The sequence below is a fragment of the Lygodium microphyllum genome, chromosome 16 (genome assembly GCF_053477565.2).
Source record: "Lygodium microphyllum isolate KBCC chromosome 16, Lygodium_microphyllum_v1.1.10, whole genome shotgun sequence".
Lineage (NCBI taxonomy): Eukaryota > Viridiplantae > Streptophyta > Polypodiopsida > Schizaeales > Lygodiaceae > Lygodium > Lygodium microphyllum.
In genome coordinates this window covers 131,340,265-131,363,714 of record NC_141150.1, presented here as the reverse complement: position 1 = coordinate 131,363,714, position 23,450 = coordinate 131,340,265, and the positions used below count along the sequence as shown (strand labels likewise).

Below are 23,450 nucleotides of genomic sequence, written 5' to 3'. Positions count from 1 at the left end.
CATGTGAATAATCTGTCAAAGCTTCAAAGTCCAATGAGGCCATAAGTATCAATATCAATGAACAACTGGCAACTCTAGTTTGGACTCTGCACTGCTAAACTGACTCCTGTATATTACGAGTTATGACTCATGACTCATGACTCATCCGGACTCTTGAGGATATGTGCACCATCTCCTCGTCCTACTCTGAGGACCTTGATCGAGAAATTGATGAAGCAACCTCAGCCTCATTCTCAGACTCTGGCTCTAACTCTGCCTGTGATGCACGACCACGTGTGGCCCTCACTCGAACCCTCCTTTGTGCACGAGTCTCATGCAGTGGTGCCGATAGCTTCTTATAGAGCATGGAGTAGATATCCCCCTTCTCCTGTGGTATCTGCGGAATGTCACACACCTTCTCTATATCAATCTTGTCAACATTCACCTATAAAAGTGAACGAGACAAAGATATATCATATAAGAGGAGATTCAATATGTTCAATGCTTATACATATCACAATTTACGATCCAACTTCCAAGCAAATTAGCAATGTTAAGTGTCAAGGACTCAAGGTTAAAAAGTTAATTATACATAATACTAATCATTACCAATTTACCTGTGAAGGCTCAGGAGACGGAGTGGTCCTCTCAAGAAGTTGGAGATTGCAATGGCAAAACACTAAACGCTCCATCTGGGCAGTTGTGAGCTTGTTTCTCTTTTTGGTGTGGAAGAGGGCCCATGTGCTCTAGTTCCTCTCAGCAGGCCCTGAACTACAATCTTGCGAGAGGACCCGAATAGCAATGCGTTTCTATTCAAAACTAAGAGATTGAAGTTAAGTAATTGGCAATTGCTAATATGCATGCCACAAAATCAACATTTGAGTGGGCAATAGATTACAGAACTTGCTACCTAGGTTGCATAATGCATTAGATAATCAAGATTTAAAATATAAAAGTCACCAGTCACATATCAAAGTAGGAGCACAATTGTCGTATTTCTCCCATCAAGAGATAGGTTGAAGTTGTGTGTCTCGAAGCCTAGCTGTGGGTCAGCCAAAATGAAGAGAATGATTGCGGAATGCCAGCAAATCATCCTCTACTCTTCTCATTATATCTATATCATCCCCTGTGAGGTACCTCATGTACTCCATGAAGACCTCATGTACTCCATGAAGCCCTCATGTTTAGAAAAGAATGGCTGTACAACCCTTCTAGCAGATTTGCAGGGGGTAGAGTTTAAGACTAAAGTTAACTTTAATAAGCTAAAGCCTTACTATGTGTAAGAGTTGACTTTGGGCTTGGTGCTTGTGCAAGTCCTTCAGGATTCAGCTTTAACGTGTAGTAGGTACCAAGACGAGCGGATGGGACACATCATTCCCTATTTCTACTGCTCCTCGCTACGCCAAAGGGGATGCAAGATATGTGCGATAGTATGGATTGGTTTATGGAACCAATCCCATCGTGCATTCCACATTGCACGAATCTCATCAACCCTATAGATAAAATAAGCTAAAAACTTAGAAGTTAGAATAACGATCAATCATCAAGGAGTCATTAATACAAAATAATTATATCTGTAAAAGTTAAACAAAAATTTACTTGTCTTGGGGCAAAAAGCTGTTGCGAAGCAAGGCCTCGCCAATTTTATCCATATACTCATATAGAAGCCCCAAAGTACTCCCCTCCATATTAGTGATGCGCAATACAACATAAATAGGAGTGAGACTTTTCACCAATGCCTTTGTCTCAATCCATCAACTCTCATTTAAAATATTGCGTCTAAAAGCAAGAGCCTTTGGAGACTCTCTCTCACTCCATGTGAGCCATTCCTGGCAAGCAATTGTACGGGCTTCAATAGCTCAAGTGTGCTATTAGCTCGAAACATGCTTGTGACGGATGGCCTCTTCTTTACAAATCTTACCATGCTTGTTGCCGTCTTGAAAATGTCATCCGCCCAAGATATTTGCCCAATATCTTTAATAAGCAAGTCAAGGCAATGAAATGCAGATGGAGTCTATACTATGTTAGGAAACTTCTCATCAAGCATACGTCCCATAGACACACAATTGCTTCCATTATCTGTCACCACCTGCACCACATTTTGGACTCCTATGTCCATGATGACCTATCGCATGTGCTCCCAAATGAAAGTTCCTGTGATGGTAAGACCTGAGGCAGAGGCATCGATGGCCTTAATGAACATGGTTTCTTTACATGAAGATACCAAAACATTGTAAACATTCCTTCGGCGCATATCTGACCATCCATCGCATAATATTGTGTATCCATATTTCACCCATGTCTCCTTCAAGGGCTCTAGTTGAGTCTCTATGGATGCTTTCTCCTTTTGAAGCTCCCGTGTGTATAATGCATCTGCGGATGGACCTTCCCACTCACACTCTATGCGGCTTACTGCCCTGATTGTCTTTTTCCATTGATGTGTAGTGGCCACATTGAAAGGGATAGCACACCGAATAAATAAGTGTGTGAGTTCCCTAGTTGCCTCCACAATTGCCTGCCTCTGAAGTCCTGCATGGACACTCGCACCATGCAAGGAGCCCTTTTACCCACCACCACTAGAAGATGGCAACGGGTTCCTTTTTGCCTTTGGCCCCGGTACGGATATGGATGCACTTCTTTTTGATGGGCCACTGGCACCTCCAATTTGGCTAGCGCCACTAGGCCCACTAGCCTCTCTTTGCCCCACTTGTGCTTCATTAGCCCAATGTGGTGTTGATTCATCCTTTTCTAGCTCAATACCCATACGCTTTCGGTGCCAAAGATGGAGACTTACTATTACTTTTGTCGGCACATTTGCGCAAGGCCTAATGTCTTTATTGGGAACGCAAGCGAAGTGGTCTTTCATGTGCGTTACACTCCTTGATTTCTCCAATCCACAATAGTTGCACCACCACTTCTTTGATCGGCCAGAGCCCTCGTATCCCTCGATTGGAGTGACGTGCCTCCAATATGGGTTCGGCGCCATGATATGATTAGCCTTTAGGAGTGAGGACCTAGGTAATGGATTAAAGGAGGAGGAGATTCAAGAAGAAGAAGAAGAATGAGAAGAAGAAAGAAGAAGAAGAAGAAGAAGAGAAAGAAGAAGGAAGAAGAAAGAAGAAGGAAGAAGAAGAAGAAGGAAGAGTTTGAAGGAGAAGGAGAAGAAGAAGAGCTTAGAGGAAGAGGAAGAGGAGGCGGGAGCTGCAGGTCCGAGGAGGAGGAGGCGAGAGCCGTTGGTGTGCCTCGCATGCGAGTCCGAAGTCGAGAAGGAGAACGGGTTTCGTCGCGTTGGATAACCACCCGAAATGGGCCGCAAGACCGCCGAAACGACAGACTTCCATTTCCGTCCCGGTTCGAAATGGCCGGTCTGTTTCGGACCTGCTGAAACACCGTTTTGGGGTACACTAGTAAAGTTGAAAGAGTAAGAGAGAGAGAGAGGGAACGGGAAATGAGAATGGCAAATGCTTTGATAGGGTGTAGAATAGGGGGGATGGGAGATGAGTTTTGAGAATGGCAAATGCTTCGATAGGGTGCGGGAAAGAGGGGATGGGAGGTGAGATTTGAGAATGACAAATGACAAGTCCATTCAAGAATCAAGATCGAAGAGAGGAAGACGAGAATGGTAACTTGTAAGTGCTTGCTGAATTGGTGTGGAAGCATGGAGCCTTGGAGGAGAGGAGCACCTTTTGTAGATGAGAGAAGGGTCAAAGTTCAAACAGTCAAAGAGAGAAGGAATCCAAAGAGAGGGCTGCAGCTTGCAAGCTGGAAGGAATCCAAAGAGGAGTACCTTTTGCATGGCTGGAAATTGGAATTTGGAAAAGCGGGTGGGGTGAGCTATCCAAGGCTTCCCACCCTTTCAAAAAGCGCAATAGTGCACGAAACATGGGACGCGGACGGGCAAGAAACGTGGAGTGAGGATGCGCAGGCCAGGTGGCCAAAACATGCCAATTTTAATGTACGAAATCGTACAGTTTCGTACTGTACAGTACCGTACAGATCGTACCGTACGGACTGTTTCGTACCACGTACGGAGGCAACTATGATAGAGAGTTGTGGTCACTAACGATTCGTTTAGGCAATCCATGAAGCTTAAAGATTTCTTTCATAAACAGTCGTGCAATATTTAAAGCTTTGTAGTTGGTCTTGACTGAGATAAGAGGAGTGATCTTTTTCAGCATATCCACAATCACCATGATTGAACTATACCCTCCTTGAACAGAAGGTAAGCCAACTATGAAATCCAGACTGATGAACTCCCATTTCATCTGTGGAATGTCAAGTGGCTGGAGCTTGCCTGGCATTTTGACATGCTCAGCTTTCACCCGCTGGCAACTTAGGCATTCAATAACATATCTGAGTACATCATTCTTCAGTCTTTTCCAGTAGTAACTTTTTCTTACTGCATTATGAGTTTTTGCATAGCCAGGGTGTTCTGAGAACAAGGGGTCATGGGCTTTCCATAATATCTTCTTTTTCAGCACTTGACTGAGGGGAATGTAGAGCCTTGTCCTGAAATAGACAAGTCCATCATCCATGGTGAAATTTTGGTATTTGACTCTGAGCTTAGGATTAGTGTCCTTAACTAGGATTTTTCTAAGGATTAGCTGATACTTAGGATCCTTGTCTGCCTCTTCTTTGGCTAGCTCAATGACTGGATTGCTAGGTATCGATATCATGGTAGCTAAAGTCTCTCCTTTAGATGGCTCTTCCATGATAAGTGCATTCAGAAAAGCTTTACGACTTAATACATCAGCAATCACATTCTCTTTTTCAGGTCTGAACTTGATTTCAAAATCAAATTCTTGCAAGACTTCAATCCACTGACGCTGCCTCATGTTGAGGTCTGGTTGAGTAAAGATCCATTTGAGACTTTCGTGGTCAGTGACCAAAGTAAACTTGCTTCCAAGCAGATAGTGTCGCCACAATTTGAGAGCATGGATCACAACTAATAGCTTGAGATCATCGGTGGTGTAATTCCTCTTATGGATTTTCAGTTTCCTTGAGGAATAGCCTATTGGATAACCTTGCTGCATAAGCACACAACCTAGTGCAAGAGAACTTGCGTCTGTTACGACTTTAAACTCGACTTAGGTCAGGTAGCTTTAAAATGGGTGTTGTTACCAAACTTTTCTTGAGTTGCTTAAAACTGGCTTATTCAATGGGCGTCCGTACAATGGCAGTTTGCTTTTACAGCAAATCAGTGAGAGGTGTAGCTATTAGGGCGTGAAGTTTTTATGAAAATTCTATACCATCTAGTCAGCCCTAAAAAACTTCTCACTTTCTTAACTGTCGTTGGAGGTTGCCACTCTTGAACATCTCTAACTTTGGCTGGGTCTACAAAGATTTCTTCAGTAGATACTATAAATCCGAGATATTCCATCTGTCTTTTGAAAAAAATACACTTTTTTTTCTTTGCATAGAGCTTGTGCATTCTCATCGTGTCTAGCACAATGCATAATTGCAGCTCATGGTCTTCGTCTCTCTTGGAGTATATTAGGATGTCATCAAAGAAGATTAGGACAAACTCATCAAGATAAGGTCGAAAAATATCCTGCATTAATATGTTAAATGTAGCAGGGGCATTAGTTAGACCGAAAGACATTATAAGGAATTCAGAATGACCATATCTGGTATTGAAGGCAGTTTTGGGGATATCTTCTTCCTTGATCCTTATTTGGTAATAACCAGATCGGAGATCAATCTTTGAAAAGATTTTTGCCCCTTGCAGTCTATCAAGTAGCTCGTCTATTCTTGGGATTAGATACTTATTTTTGATTGTTACCTGGTTTAGACCTCAATAATCAATGCAAAGGCGAAGCGTTCCGTCTTTTTTCTTTTGAAATAATACTGGGGCTTCCCATGGCGAATTACTGGGTCTGATGTATCCTTGATCTAGTAACTGCTTGAGTTGCTCTTTCAGCTCAATTGCTTCAGGGATAGATATTTTATATGAACTCTTAGCGATTGGAGCGGCTCCTGGTTCAAGTCTGATCTTGTGATCGACTTCTCTTCGAGGTGGTAATTCAATTAGCTCTTTTGGGAAGATTTCATCATATTCCTTCAACCAATATGGCTCTCCCTCATCTTGTTTATTTTGCTCAACCTTATTTAATTTTATGAGATATATAGGTAATCCTTTTCTTAACCCTTTTATTATGCGAGATGATTTGGCTAGTTGAACCTTGGGTTTTTCTGTCTCACATCGGGTCATTACTTTTCCCCCCTTTAGGTTTTGAAAAGTCACTTGGTCTTTTCTGCACTGAATATGTGCGTCATTTGGGATTAGCCAGTCCTTATCCAATAGACATTCGTAGACCCCTAAATTCATGATTCTAAATCCCATTTCAAAGAGATTGCTTTTCATGCTAAATGTCACTTTGCAAGTTTGCTGAGTAGAGAGGATTTCTTTTCCATTAGCAAGTTCCAGAAGCAACCTAGATGTAGGTATTGTGTCTATACCTAATTTCTCAACACACTTTGGTGGTATGAATGAGTGTGTACTTCCATAGTCAATTAGAATTTTAAAGGACTTACCTTGATATTCTGTTGGTGTTTGAATCACCAAAAACTGGTGATTTGGGCCTTTCATATGGAGGGTGGTGTGAATTGATGTCCTCTCCATATTGGCTTTCATAGTTGGGTTTTCCTCTTCTTCAAGCTCTTTAAGAATTACGACACATGCTTTTTCTTCAATTTGAAGCTTGGTTTTGACCTCTGTATTGTCCTTGGCGAGGAATTTGTTCAAGCTTTGGGCACTGTCTTTTAAAGTGGTCTGGCTCATTATAGTGGAAACACCTAGGTACTCCTGAATTACTTCGTGTATGTATGAAGTTCTCGACTGCATTTGTTTTGGCTCTCTTTCCTTGACCAGGCGGACGCTGACCTTGGGCTCGCTTAATATAGCCCCGTGAAGTCTCTTTGTTTTGATTCCAGAGTCTATTATTCCTTGGCTTTGACTGAATCTCCTAAATAAGAGGTGCTATGTGAATCAAAGCATCTTGTAGATCGGTTGGGCGCATAGATTCAAGGCGTGTGTTTAGAGGAGCATTCATCCATGGCAAAACTTAGATACTTGCTGAGCAATAGTCATGGAAGATATATTTAAGTAGTAAGATAAAACTTTGAGGAATATGTCTCCAGCAGGCTCATTCCCAGCTGTCTAGTTAAAGAACTCATTCATTTTTAGTATGCGATAAGCTGGTGGCAAATATCGACCACACACAGCTTCTTTCAGCTTTTTCCAAGTAATAGCTGTCTCAGCAAGTCTTTGGTCTTTACACCACTGTTTCCACCACAGGCATGCCTCACCGGTCAATTTCAACGTGGCGATCATAGCTTGATTAGCAAGGGTTGTTTCCACGTATTAAAGTAGTCCTCCATGGTCTCAATCCAAATCTCTGTCTCTACTTCAACGTCTTTGTTCTTGCCATCGAATTCTGGTGGCTTAATCTGCTTAAGGAGATACTTCTTCTCTTGAATTTCAATCAGACTAGTGATAGTTGTATTACCTCGAGTTATCATAAGTTTCACGATTTAGTTTAGCGCTTAAGCTTTTTAGCTTCGTTTGCACATTAACATACCTTAGTAGTTTTGTAAAACAATGATGGATCAAAGAGCAAAATATTTTTATAAAATCTAGCCGATGTTATATTTTATTATCAGTAGCCATATGCTATGATTTTTACAAGTAAGGGATATTTACAAATGGTAGATGTTTACAAGTAGAGATACATTAGCATCGATAGGATAGGCTGGATGCTATGTACAATTTCCAAAATAGGATATCATTATGTCTTTCTTTTTCAGGCATGGATATCAGTTACATTCATGTAGAAGAAAGTAGGTCAATTGCTGTCTATGTCCAGAAACCTATACTGTGGAAATGACAGATTTGAAAAACCATGGATACGGTAATCTCGATACTTGCGACGTCCTTAGATTATAATCATGTCGGTTGGGATTACCTTCAGTACCTTGTCATAGATATAACGGTCTAGACGTAATTACCACTGGTAATCATAAGTGGATTTTTTCTGGACGGACAAAAGATAATGGCCTCAACTATTAAATTTTCCATCCATTCAAGGCGTTTGAGATTAGTCTGCATGTTGAAGAATTGATCGGCCTCGATGTAACAATAACGCTCATCCCAGAAGCATATTCTTTTGCGATTCACAGGGGATGGATCATATAGGCGATCGAGTATCCTCATCATTTCTCTTCTCAACTCGTCATCCGTGGAGTTCAGCGCAGATGTGTACATTGCTCGAAAAACAAGAAACTGGTTCGAGGCTTCATTATTCTGCCAAAGTTTATCTCTTAACAATTAGTAGGTTGATTATTACTTAGAACAATTGGTATTAAAAACTATAGATATTTTTAATTTCAATTATGCTTTGATACCACATGTCACGTGTCTGCCTAACAATTCCTTGCTAGCATGTTTTAGTGGTCCATCGGGAACTATCCTAGACAACTTTGCTCAGTATTCGCAAGAATACACAGGGTTTATCATCTAGGTTTCCCAGAGCCCACCCCATAACAGAAGGTACTGGTCGCCCCTACGAGGATCAACCTGCAAGCTCAAAGTCCTAATTTGACAACTGAGGTCTTAATACATCAGCTAGCTCCATTGGAGGTGTCCCACAAGGGCTTCTCGTTCGATTGGAGCGATCGTAGTTACCCTTGGTTCATGGAGTGCACTGCTTTTTTTCTAGTAATTGGTTAGGATTCAGGGAACTGTAGCGGAGTTCTGGCACAACCACCGCACCTTTCTCCTAAGATAATTACTGATCAAGGTTTTAAGACCTGACCCTAGGTAAGTCAATGCTCAGCTCTACCTAATTTTTTCTAATTAACGTTTGGTTCGATCTCTTGAGAGAAGCTCCCAACTTACTGGGACCACCCATCTATAGGATAGATCTGTCAAGGATCTTGCCCACCTCCTTCCCACAAATGGTTTTCTTTAGTTTTCTAATTACCTATCACATTAAGTTATGACATATGAAAGCAACTTCATTAATTAACCTGCTATCACAGGTTTCTTCACGTAATTTTTAGGGCACAATACAAAGACAGAGAAAACAATCATTTGGTAAAACATATTTCGCAAAGTTATTTACAATGATTTTTCCCTTCTGCCTACGCAGAAGATAAACCTCTATTCATTGGAAAATCCCTTCTGTCCACGCAGAAGAAAAGAAACCCTTCAAGATTTCCATTTCTTTACTGGTACCGGGGACTCTAGGATCCCATCCTGATTCGTGTGAAGATTAGGCAGTTCTTAGGAGCCATCGAGAGATTTACGGCCAGAGCCTTCTTGGCACTCCTGCCTCCTCTTGCCTAACGGACTTCTCATTGAGCGACCTCTCGCCGTCGGGGCTGCCGGTTCAAAGCTCCTCGCGATGGTACACAACAATCTCCCTTGGAGCAGCATTTTGCGTCTAGCCATGGGGCAGGCATAGCATGATCTTTCCTCTTATTATCCTGCTTATATATTTACAATCAGATCTAACTGCTGCAAGCACAATCAATCTTTTCTGTGGAACGATCAATGCATGCACAAATCAAAAGGAAATAGCAGCAAGTGTTTTTAGCATAGGAAGCAATCCTACCCAAATCTAGGGTTTCTCGTTTAAGGTCCCACCTTATTATTAGGGATTCCCTTTCTAGTTGCAACTCTTTTTCGGGGTCCACAAGTTATTTTGTGAATCCAAAGTCTATTTTATCCTTATGAAAAGTTTAGTATTTCCGCCCTAAAAGATAATATGGGCATTTATATCTATGGCAGGCAATTCATGCGCTACCCTGCCCTAACCGGTACTTAGTAGAATTTCAAATGTTTTTCCAAGTCTGTTTAGACTTTAGAATTTGTATCAACAAATTCTTATCAATGTCCAACAAGTCCTACAGACTTTTGATATTTATTTGATTTTCTAATATTGATAGCTTCAGGGTTGTCGAGTATTTTATAGTTGTTTTTGCTTCAACATTCTCAATATTTAAGGTAAGGTTTTCTCGTTGACTCATACGTGGGTCAACTCATGATATTGACGCTCTTACTAATATAATAATTAATAGTAACATTGAGTATATTTTCAACAAGAAAATAACTTTTATTTTATTCTACTCATATTCTATGGTTTAATTGACGATGTTCGACCAATTGCCGAACTTTCAACGTTATCTAGAAATATCAATTTTCATTAAGCTATGTCCTAAGTGCAATGGTGATTGTCTTTCCAAAAACTTTATTCTAGGCAATGCAAAAATCATAAGTGTAATTTTTTAAAAAATCTTTCAAATATTGAACTGTATTACTACGCACCTAATTTATGCGCGTCTAGTATATATTTTCCTATATAATTTTCTATTGATTTAATGCATTGATTTTTTTATGATATGATTTAAATGACTTTTTATAAATTATTATAAAACTCATATGCGTCTGTTTATCATTAGCAAAATGAAATAGAGATAGTCACTTTCAAGGAAAAATTATAAAATATTCCCTTCCCTTACATCGTCTATCTTTTTTCTGCTATTATGATCACATTCGTCATTAATGAAGTAACAATAAATATCACGAAATAAACCATAATTAAGATATTTTCTTAATGATAGGCATATAATTCTTTTCCAAGTGAAAGAGCCTTTTTATTAAACAACTAATTATTACATAGGTTATTTTTCTAAGTGGCAATTCATATGCATTTTCTTTAGAATGCGTTTATAATTGTTTAAAGCCAAATATAGCAATATGCTTAGAAAACATTAATTTTTTTCAAACCGACTAGATGTTACCTCTCTCAGGTTTGCTGTAACGGGGGTTTTGCCAATTCTTACCTTGTCATTTTTTCCATCGACCGCGTTCCTTGCTTCCCTTGCTTCAAATGGGCTTTTTGAATTTGTGCGACCAGACGGAGCCATGGATGTCAAGTGAAATTGACATGGTAGTTCAGGGAGAGTTGGTAGTTGTTCAAAAAAATTTCGCTACAATGGAAGAAAGTAGAGAAAAATTTTCATCATCAGAAGGTCTTTCTTATTGCTTTCTTTGTGAAGGAGAGGGGGTGTATTTATAGGCATGAGGGGAAGCATGCAGTCGACTCATTCTTTTGGCTACTTGTCAAGAGCCAAGTGAGCTTTATTAAAAATGCATTTTGATTGCTTACCTGTTGGATGGTGGCATGGGGATGATTGCTTTATGCTTTCTCTCACTCCAGGCATAAAAAAGTCAGGAATTTTGATTGCCTACCTGTTGGATGGTGGCATGGGGATGATTGCTTTATGCTTTCTCTCCCTCCAGGCATAAAAAAGTAATGAATTTTGGCCTATTTTTTAAAAAACGTCATTTTTTCTTGAAAACGACTTCATTTGGTGGTTTTTGGCCAAGTTACCTCATGACTTATCTAGTTTATAAAGTCATGTCATACTCTTTGATACTTAAGTTACTCAATATCATGCTTGTTCTTGCGCGTTCTTTGCTTACTGATTAAGACTTTTATGATTTATCTTGCGGTTACGAAATCAATGCGATCTTTGACACATTAAATGGAATTGGGAATGACAAATCAAATATAATGCGGGTGATGGAGCCAGACTGAGCTGAGAGTGAACACGACGGATAACACACACAGAGAGTAGAGAGTAGTAGAAAGGAGAGTGTGCACGACACTTGATGTTCGGTACAAAAGACTAGCGTACCTCTTTAGGTTTTAGGTAGATATATATGAAAGTACAAATGTGCTAAGGGTGTGTTCACACTCGTGCACATATAAAAGGCACGATGGCCCTTTATTCCCAACAACCTCCCATCTAAAGACAATGTGCCTTAAGAAAAGAAAAGAATCAGCTAATTCTAGGTATGTACAAAGCCGAAATACATATACCTATCCAACTCCCATCATCTGTCGGCAATGAGCAAACCGCTCTGCTGGAAGACCCTTCGTGAGAAGATCTACAGGATCATCATCTGTGTGCACTTTGACAAGCTTAATACTCTTGCTCTGAAGTACATCTCTAATGAAGTGTGATACTTCACCTACATGTGCTTCGTCTTTGTATGAAAGATGGGATTCCGTGCTAGCATGATAGCACTCTAACTATCACAATGGAGAACAAGTAACTCTACAATGCCAAGCTCTCCCACCAGACGCAAAAGCCATAAAGCCTCGTTGCATGCCTCAGTGGCAGCCACATACTTGTCTCTGTAGTAGACAATGCAACACACTTTTGTAGCGTGGAGATCCGAGAGATTGCTCCTCCTGTGAAGGTAAACACATGCCTAAAAGTGGACTTTTTGCAGTCTGTATGACCAACGTAGTCTACATCCGTAAAGCCAACGACAGATGCCTTCTGCTTTCTGAAGCAGATGTACAAATCCTTTGTGCCTTTGAGGTATCTCATAATACCTTTCACTGCTTCCCAATGCTTTTTACCTAGGTTTGCCATGTATCTGCTAACCTCTCCCACTGCAAAGGCAATGTTAGGATGTGTAGCAACCATAGCATACATCAAACTGCCAATAGCTGAAGCATATGGTATCTTGGCCATTTCAGCCTTCTCATCATCAGATGTAGGGATGTCCTCTGCACTAAGTTTCACATATGGAGGCAATGGAATCCCAATTGTCTCCCCCCGCCCCCCCCCCATATTGAAACGTTGCAAAACCTTGGAGGTATACTCCTGTTGAGATAGATAGAGTAATCCTTTTGACCTATCTCCGAGTATTCGCATGCCAAAAATGTGATTTGCATCACTAAGATTCTTCATGTCAAAGTTGCCATGAAGACTTTGCTTCAGTGAGTCCAAGGCATGAGTATCCCTGCGAGCAATCAGCATGTCATCAACTTATAAAACCAAGATAATCAGGCTGCCATCTGCTGCCTTCTTGGTGTACAAGTAGTGATCCACCTGACTTATATGAAAACCTTGAGATTGCATAAATGTATCAAACTTATGATACCATTCTCTTGGTGCTTGTTTCGTTCCATAAAAAGTTTACATACCATCTTTTCTTTTCCTTTTGCCACAAATCCTTCAGGCTGCTGCATATATATGTTTTCATGTAGATCACCATGTAAGAATATAGTCTTTACATCCATTTGTATGAGCTCCATATCTTCAGTTGCAACCAAGCCCAAAATGGTTCTCAATTTAGTAATCTTGACTATAGGAGAGAAGATCTCATCAAAGTCAACTTCTTGTTCCTGCTTGTACCCCTTCGCAACCAATCGTGCTTTGTACTTTGGCGAGGAACCAGAAGTGACCTTCATCTTGTAAACCCATTTGCATGGAAGGGTTTTCTGCCCTTTAGGCAACTGCACCAAGTCCCAAGTGTCATTTTTCTCAAGAGAGTCCATCTCTGACAACATGGCTTTTTACCATTTCTTGTTGTCCTGTCTGCCCATTGCTTCTTGAAAGCAAGACGGTTTACCACAGTCTGTCAACATGACATAATCAGCCACATTGTTTGCACCAGGATTGAATCTATCAAGTTGTCTAGTAGCCCTAGACGATCTCCTAACCCAATAATCATTGTTTGTTGGCTGTTGAGCCTGCAAATTTCCATTTTCAGCTTGCTGTCCTGGCATTTCAGCCTGCAAATCAGCATTAACAGCTTGCTGTCCTGGTTGTTCCTGTACATCCAGTGGCTCATCATTATGGGCAATGGCTGGCTGATCATTTCCAACATTATTTTCTACATTTGCAGGTTCCTTTACAGCAGGTATTTGGTGCTATACAGCGGGCACATTTTGCTGTCTAAAAGGTATTTCTTCTCGGAATACAACCCTACGGACTTCCTCTGTTCTTTCGTGCTGTTTGTGCATGCGATCTTCCCGGAAGATAACATCATTGCTGCGTACTACTTTTCTTTTCTCGGGATCGCATAATCTATACCCCATTTCACCTTCATCACCTTATCCTAGGAAAATACATTTACAGGACTTTGGCTTAAGTTTGTTGCATTCTTCCTTATGTATGTGCACAAATGGTTTGCAACCAAACACTTTCAAGTGTGGATACGAGGGTGGCTTACTCGACCACGCTTCTTGGGAAACTCCCCTCCCCAAAGACCTGTTTGGTGACCGATTAGTCAAGTGTACGGCTGTCATAACAGCCTGTGCCCAAAAACCATGAGGTAAAGCAGCATGTGACAACATTGTTTGGACCTTGTCTTGAATGGCCCGATTCATACGCTCTGTAATACCATTTTGGAGTGGATTATGAGGGACAGTGAGCTCTCTCTTTATCCCTTTGCTATCACAAAATACCTGAAAGGCCTTGGACACATATTCCCCACCATTGTCAGAGCGAAGACATTGAAGCATCTTATCAGTCTAATTCTCAACCAATGCCAATAATTTTTGAAACTTGTCAAGCACTTCGTCCTTGCTACGAATAGGGTAAACCCACACCTTCCGTGTAGCATCATCGATAAAGGCGACAAAGTATTTCTTTTCCCCTAAAGATAACTGTGGCGTCTGACATACATCGGAATGTACTAACTCTAGAGAAGAAGATTTTAGCGAAAGAGACTTCTTATGAGACGTCTGTGCATGTTTACCATAAACACAATGATCACAATGCTCAAAATCAGCATAACGAAGATAAGGCAAGTAATCCAAATGAGAAAGCATTTTCATTCTAGTTTGACTCATGTGTCCCAACCAACCATGCCACAAAGAAACACTTGGCTGCTCGGTCATTGCAACAACATGGTCACGCACACTAGATGCATGAAGAGGATATAAGATATCACTTTTACAACCTCTGGCAATCACTCTAGGTCCCTTACAGATCTTCCATTTTCCACGACCAAAAGGTGGTATGAAATCCATTGTCATCTAGCTGCCCTGTGCTAATCAAGCTCTTCTTGAGCTGAGGTACATGCCGTACATGCTGAAGTGTGAAGACAGAACCATGCTGAAACTGCAACTATACATTGCCAATATTTGCAATGTCACATGTATAGTTGTTCCCAAGATGGACAACACCATGTCGACCCCCTGTATAGTCAGAAAACCACTCAGGATGAGGGGTGACATAAAAGGAAGCACGTGAATCTAGAATCCAAGTATGCATGTCATCATTCGTATCTGCAAGTAAAGCATGTGTACTAAAGTGTGAAGAGACAAAGAGTACGCCATTCCCACTGTCACTGTCATGAGTGACTACATTCACCTCTTCAATTTTAACACTGCTCTTCTTAGGCTGACTCTCTTTCTTCTCTTCCTTGCTATCATCTGTCTTCTTGCCCTTTCCTTTCTCTTTCTTCCATTTGTAGCAGTCACATTTGAAGTGACCCTTCTTGCCACAATGATGGCATTCAACATCCTTACCACGTGATTTACTGCATCTCTTGCTATCAGATTTGCCTTTTTGCTGTGATCTGCCCCTAGTATGTAAAGCGTTGGAAGCCCTTTATTCCCAACAGTGGGAAAAATTATATGATCAAGCCGTTGTAATATTATTTACGAGGTGTCTTTGTTTTTTATTGGTTGGGAATATTGAGACGTCTTCTAATGTTGGGTTACGGAATTAATTTAATGCAAGACTTGATATTAAGAAAATTGCATAGGGTCACTTATGTGATAGCTCGACAAGTAATTTTTAAAACACTTGAAGCTCAAATTCGTTTCTTGATTTGAAGCGCTGTGGCGGAAATATTATGCTACTCCTTCAATGGAGGTCTTGAGAAGGCATTATGGTCTTGATTTGGAGAAGACCGCTATTCCTCTTTTTTCCCCCTTTTTTTTTTCACCAAAATTTTGAGAAGGAGAAGGAGAGGGGGAGGTAGTGAAGGAGAGAATCACAAATAGAGGAGAGGGAAGTTTGGGGAAAGAAGGGCGAGGGAGGGAGAGAAGTGGTCAAGAGTAACTCCCTATTGGGCAAAGGCTCGAGTACTGCTTCTCCTCACCGCAAGTCCCGTGGCCACTCCATTGACTGCCTCCAAAGACCGTGAGAGTCAAGGCGAGTGCCAGGAACTTCGGCAACACCGAATCTACTAACTTTTTTCTTAGGGATCATTTACAATGGCCCAACTCTTCTTTGTCTCAATTTTGTCCACAAGGTGCATCTTAGTAGCACTTTGCCGATAAGATTAATCCCCTCTCAGTTGAGGAAAAACTATCCACTCGGGACACAGTCGATATTTCAAACTCTTCACAATCTAGCCCAATGGCATGTTTGTACACTCCATTTTTGTGTGAGTCTAATTTTGTCTATACTGCTTGTTTTGTTTTGTAGGGATCAACTATAAGTCACCATGGAGATCCAAATTGAGACTAGTATAATTTTGAAGAAAACTCTAAGATATTTACATGGTAATTCTTCATCCTTTGTTTCATTTGAGTATGAGTTTGGTGCTTTGAGTTTTAATCTAGATCCTTATTTTAGACCTACAATAGGTTATGCTGTCTTAGCACACATTGCCTTTGATGAACATAAAGGTTTTAGGCCATCACTAGACACTTTAGAGATATACCACTCTGCACACTAGGATATTGTTATTGAGAATGCCACCCTTTAACATTGCGTCTTACACACCCACAAGTGCATTACTCTGTCCTTTAGTCGTGTTGTGTGGGGAATCCCCCTCCTACACACTGTACCACACTTCTCCATTGCTCAAACACATGAATCCCTATCTTATGTTGATGAGTCACCTCCTTCTTTGAAGGAAACAAGGAGTGGAAAGGAATCACCTCCACATTTTGACCCAATTTCACCTTCCCTGATTGACCCTAAACACAGACCATGTTCTGATGCCAATGGTTAGTCTCCTTCTTTGAAGGAAAAGTGAGTGGTACACTCATACCCTCACAAAAACTCTCCTGGCGCTGCTTCTCTCAAACGAATAGGTTTTGTATATTTTGCTAGAAATTGGATCATGTAGATGATAATTGTGACTCAAAGGCCAAGGGTCTTAGACCCATACCCAAAATCACCTCATCCCTAGCTAAGAGTCTTCTACCCACACGAAAGCTGAATCCAATTCTCCATTCTGAAAGCAACCTCAATCCCTTCTAGGGGAGTAGCGCAATTTCTCCACCGCCAGTATACGTACGTGTTCATGAGTGGCTGGCCATTGGTGTGGTGAATCTTGGATCTCCCCCTCAGTTATAGTGCCTCATAGCCTCTCTGATGGTTTGGCCATTACTTTCCCTAGACTAGTCTCTTAGGAGTTCTAGGTCATGCTTAGGAACTAGGCTAGTTTCCTTTAGGCTTAGCCATGCCTTTTCAAATCTTCTGTTGCACACTTTCTTCTTTCATTCACTTTAGTTGCATCTCACTCTCTGAACATCCATAGCATCTCAATATGAAACATCTAGTATATAAGTTCTTTTTTTGATATTTTCATGCAGAGTTTTGTCTTTCAAATTTTTATTTGATGCCTTAGCCTCTTTGGGGTGATCACTTGGGCTCCCTTGGTAAGATAATCATAGCCTCTGTAGCCTTGATAGGCCACTGGGCAGCCGACGTGCATCCTTTGTCCGATGCCTTGGCTGCTTTGGGATGATCACTTGGGCTCCCTTGGTAAGATAATCATAGCCTCTGTAGCCTTGATAGGCCACTGGGCAGCCGACGTGCATCCTTTGTCCGATGCCTTGGCTGCTTTGGGATGGGATGCTTTGGGGTAAAAATGAGCTTGAGCTTTTCTTCCAGGCCCTTCTTGGGTCTAGTTTTGGGCTTGAGAGGAGTGTTGAGATAACAATGCATTATATCCATTAGCTCTTTAAGATGGCCCAAAACATGTAACTTACCAAAAAATTCATTAGATGATGCATGGTCTTGGAGAGTTTCTGTGACCCATAAGCAAGACCCTAATTTAGGAGAATCTTTCTACATCTATAAATAGATAGGCTGCTCACCATTCAACCCATCCTTGTTTTGCAAGCTACACCAGCCCACCCACTCTTTGTTACTGTTGGTGCCCAGTTTCCAGCTTGTAGCCTGCATCCATTTGCTGTCCAGCCATCATCGACTACAGCCACGTCAACTTCAGTTTGTCCTCTAATGTAGGCAATAGCATCTAGCTGCCGTGCTAGCAACTCCTTCAAACTGTCCTAAACTACTACTTTACTGTCTCAGCCTTCTGCTTAGCTGATTTGCATCATCGCCAGCGTTAGCCAACTTGTGTTTTTAGCGTTGCAGGCCTTGACACTCTCCGACACACCTCCTCTAGCTGTTGCCTTGCTTTTTATAGCTCCAATGCGCAGTTTTCAGCTTCTGATCATTGGTACACTGCTGTTCATTACTATCTGAGTTATTGTGTTTCAGCTGTGTCTGTATATTTTGTGTTTTCTCTGTGGAAACCCTAGCATATCTGCAGGCTGAAAATGCAACACTTTGCTGACTTGGACAGGCTGGGCAGCGGCTACAGAGTGAAAATGCGAGTGTGGATGATAATCAACTCCTCTGAAATGCAGCTAGGAAGGTGGGTGACAATCGCCAACAAGGTGCCTCAATAGGAGAAGGTTGGACAATACTCCATGAACTGTAATATCCACTAGTAGGGGTGTGGATAGTAGTGGGATGTAGTCGCCAATTGATAGATGACGATGACCTGACTCATGAATGGATGATGTCAAAGGTCATAATTTAAACATTAGTAAGTATCGGAAGTCACGAGAGAGAAAGAGGCAAGAAGATCAAGAAGTCTTTGGATGGGCAAGAGATTAATGCCTTTATTTCGAGGGAAGGTAGCTCATAAGTGGTATTGTGGCTTGGGGTCTATCGTGCAACTTATCACAATATAGGCTATGTACTTGTGCAATATGCATTGAACCACTTGTGATGGACGTGGGTTAGAATGGCATGTATTGAATAGAGAATTGTGTTTATAATGGATGACATCATCCATCTCCTATCTGGAGTGTTCATCATTATTCAATTGTTCCTACGAGATTAGATGTAGTGGTGGCATATATTCAAGTAGATGGGTTCTAGTAGCAAATTCCATTTTAAAATCCCTTTGGGTAAAGCCATGGATTTGGTAGAGGCTATGATTTGGTGGTAGTCATGGTTCTGGTAGACGTCAAGGTAATCAAGAAAGCTACCATAGGGACATGTGTTTGTAATGCTTTTCTTAGCATTTGGCTTAGGCATTGATCAAATGTGCACATGTGATGTGCAAGCTAGTTAAGTCATGATGATGGGCCAAGGACCCTAAGTTAGTAGTGGATGTCGAAGGCAAAAGTTGTAATAAGTTATGTTGGTTAGATACTAGTGGGTGCTTGGTGTCAGTTTTGGCTGGAGACATTTAATTGGTCAGTAAATGTTAGTGGTGTCATTAGGAACTAGGCATTAATTAATTAATTATTAATGTTAGTTCAGGGACCAATTAATGCATAGGACCACTGGGGAGTCAACATGGCCTAAGCAAATTTAATTGTGGATAGGCACTTTGAATATTTTGGGTAAGAACAAAGGACTGAAATTAGTTTTTGGAATTAATAATTCTGAAAATGAGCAAAATGTCTGGAAAATCCATTTCCAAGGCTACCACGTGGCAAAACCTTCCCATGCAAGTGAAGGAAAGGTTGTTGGGGGACTAACTGTGCCTCATTTAACCATTTTGAAGGTGGTAGAGGTTGAGAGAGAGAGAGAGAGAGGGAGACCTGTCGCCTATCACGCCTATCTACTACTGCCCCATCACTTTGCCACATCGCCGACGCCTGCCCTGACGCGATTGTCCTGCTGTTCGCTAGCCCTCTTGCTCGCGTTCGCTCGTTTTTGCAGAAGGGCCGACCTCCTGCTGTAACCCTAATCGTGACGTGTGTCGGACGAAATAGAGCATCTCGTCCAAATTCTCGCCACCTGAGCAGCGCTGCGGCCGCCCGCTGCTCTCTCACGCACCCTTGGTCAGGGGTTCACCTGCGCGTGCCCGACCTGTTGACGCAGGCGCCTACCTCCTGCGCCTACTCCCGCGGCTTTCGCCCTCCTTGCTGATCTGGGGCTCACCTGCTCGAGTCCGTCCGCTTCTGTACCAGCGCCCAGTTGCGGCCTTGTGGCTGTAGCCCTGCGGTGCCCTGGTTTTGCAGGGCTGCGGATTCTGCACACACACACAGAGAGAGAGAGAGAGAGAGAGAGAGAGAGAGAGAGAGAGAGAGAGAGAGAGAGAGAGAGAAGCCTGCGTGTCTCTGGCCCCCGCGACTTTTTCACTCGGCCTCTGTCCGACATACGTACTGATACAATATGGCTGGCCTGGATCTGGCTTTCATAGACCAAAGGGTGGCAGCTCTTGGTCCGGATTCTGACACCGAGGAACCAGAGGACATGGTTCCGTGCACAGAGGAGATGCCCCCTGCTCCTGACCTCCAGCCAGCGGGCAAACGCACCAAGCATACTTCGGCAGGGATAATGGATCATCAGGATCGTTCCTATGCTCAGGTTGCTTCTGATTCTGTGGACTCCCAGGAGGTTGATTGGGAGCACCTGTTGGAGTTTGCTAACACTTTGCTGGGCGATTATGTTCAACATAATCAGGAAGTCTTTTCGGACTCTGCAACGGAAGATGTTCTGGAAGCCACTGTGGATCCGAAACATGTCTTGCGTTCCTTTTCAGTGTTCTATGAACGTGCTATGATACTTTTTTTCACTGGTAGGATCCCGCTGCTTTCCCGTATTCGCTAGTGGCTGCACAGTCTGCTACAAGAGGAATGTGTTGAAGAGATTTTTGTTGGCCCCCGGGGTCTTTTTGAGGTGCTGTTGAAATCAGAGATACACCGTGCTGCTCTCCTGTCTAAACTGCACTGCCATTGTTCGTTGATCGCCGTCTGGACCATGTGGTGCCATGGCATCCCATGGCAGATTTTCAGCGTCTGCTGCAACGTGAATGCCCTGTGTGGGTTGAAGTGGAAAACTGTCCGGCTGTTTATTGGCCACTGCTAAAAGACGCCATGGCTGCTGTGGGCACTGTTCTGGTCCCCCCAAGCCTAAGGGCCATGAATCGCAACCGCCTGTGTATGTTATGGGACACTGCTTGAAAAAGGCCTGCTTGGTTACGCATTAACTGCTCTGGCATGCATCCTTTACATTTTCGTTTGAAATGGGGCAACTTTGCAGGACATTGCTTTTCATGTGGAAAATTGGGGCATTTTATGGCTGAATGCCCAGAGAAGCACCACACTTCAGATGTCGAGCATGTTGCGCAGCCCATGGAAGACATGATGTGTGTGATGCGCCATCGCAAGATGCCACCCAGCCACCTAAAGTTTTGAATAAAGGTAAACAACAGGTCTCGGGTTTGGATTTTGGTGGCAATGACTGGGTAGATGTACGCGCGAAAAAATGCAACAAGCATGCTGTTGGCATGATGGATACTGTGCCTGTTGCCTCACCAGATTCCATGCGTACGTATATGTGCAGGAAAGAAATGATGTCTTCAGAGCACTCTGCTCCTGCTATGGTTTCCTCTGCTCCCCGTCAACAGACAGCTAGGAGAGTGTCTTCAGATGGTCCTAAGGGTCCATCCGCTAAGCTGGCTTTTGATACTCGAGGTAATGTCATTACCCCATGGGATCGTCGTTATCCCCGCTCCATCCCCAAGTCAGCGGATATGCCATCCACTTCCAAATCTGGTCGTCAGAACTCTTTTGCCCTGTTAGCTGATTTCTTGGATGAGGGTGTACTAGACATTCTCGCCGAAAAGGTCTCATCGAGGCAAGCTGTGCCTCGTACCTGATCCTCTTTTGAATCCACATGAAGATAGCTACGTGGAATGTGCGAGGAATTTGTTCTCACCACAAGCAACGTGCCATGTGGACAATATTGCATGAGAATCAGTGGGATGTCTTGTGTTCTGTTGAACACAAGAGTCATAGTGAAGCAGGTAAAGCTATGGATTGCCATGGTTTTCGTTTGTTCTATGCAGGGACACATGCCAGGCAGTATTCTAGTATGCTTATGATTGTACATGAAAAATATCAGCTGGTTCTTATCAAGAATGATGTACATGGCCGCTTTGTGGTGATTGAAATTTTATTCGAAGGAGAGATCTTATGGTTACTTGGCCTCTATGCTCCGAATGATCCTCTATCTCGTCGAGAGCTTTGGCATACCTTGCAGAGTTCCTTGTCCCTTGGCAGACGGTGTTTTTTGATGGGGGATTTTAATATGTGTGTTGATTCTTTACAGTCCACATCAGAACATTCGATCATGGATGCGCCGGAAAGACGTACGTGGCAGCAGTTGGATTTTGCCGTTCTTAAGCAAGATCTCTGGTCTTGGCTGTATCCTTCTTCTACAGGGTTTACCTTCCATTCTGCCCAGTATGCCACAACATGGTCGCGGTTAGACCGCATATACATCATGCAGGATGATGATTTCCTTTCTGAGATGCTCGAAATGAAAGTGTTACAACAATATGCATCGTCGGATCATTTCTCTCTGCAGCTTGAGCTCCTTGCACAACCAATTGCTCCTTTCAAGCAATTTCTAGATAGACTCCCGTTGCGTTTCAACTCGTCTTATTTGAAGCATGCAATCTTCCAGGGCTATATGCAGCAATTGATTGATCGGTTCTTATTGGATTTCTCATCCCAGGGCATTGCTTCCTTTCAACGATTGCTCTCCAATGTGCAGCGGGTTGCTCGCCAGTATGGGATCCATCATGCCTCTCTTTGTTGGCGGCGCCGACAAGCAGCCGAGGAACTGCTGGCTTTGGTTCGTTCTTTGCTGGTGGACACTCCCGATGACGCATTTCTGCTATCCCTGGCAACGCGTCTGGCTGATCTTATTAAAGAGTTTCAGTTGAAATCCTATCAGCAGGTCAAATTGCAACATCTGACGGACACTCTGCAAGACAGTGCTTGTCAGACCCATAAGTTTTTTCGAGCTCTCCATGCCTCTCCTGCTCGAGAGAATATGACGAGGCTCCAGGATGAAGAAGGTCAAATGGTTTTTGATCCGCAGATGACTGTGAATATGTGTAGAAATTATTTCCTCGACCTTCTTGGTTCTACTTCTCCGCCTTCAGGCCAAATTACTCATGCCCGTTCAGTTTTTTATGATCTGGTCCGCAATCAGGTTCCTCAGGACATGCAATCTACTCTGGAGGCAGATATTTGTGAGTCGGAGGTCATGGATGTTCTGTTACACTTGCCTAAGGATAAAAGTCCTGGCTAGGATGGTCTTACCAATGAGTTCTTTGAGTTTTTTGCCACCCAGCTCGCGAAACCTTTGACGGCTTTGTTTCAGTGGGTATGGGAAACGGGGATTATGCCTTCCTCTTGGAAAGACGGTCTTATTAAACTGCTTCCAAAAGTTCCTTCGCCATCCATGTTGAAACAGTGGCGCCCAATTTCTTTGATGGGTTCTATGTATAAAATCTTTTCAAAATTTATGGCGAATCGCCTCCATAAGCATCTTCCTGCCATTGTGCATCCTCTCCAATATGGTTTTATTAAGGGCAGAAACATTTTGCACAATGTCTTAAATGCGCAACTGGCAATTGATTATGCAAAGCA

At 42.4% G+C, this 23,450-nt stretch overlaps 1 protein-coding gene and 1 pseudogene across 2 annotated transcripts in view; one reads left to right on the top strand and one right to left on the bottom strand.

Annotated features, from left to right (window-relative positions):
- Window positions 1–23,450, top strand: part of LOC148023437 (ARM repeat superfamily protein) — a 118,082-nt gene that overhangs the window by 24,248 nt on the left and 70,384 nt on the right. The gene's annotated exons all lie outside the window — the stretch shown is intronic.
- On the bottom strand, window positions 182–1,796 carry LOC148023439 (uncharacterized; annotated as a pseudogene).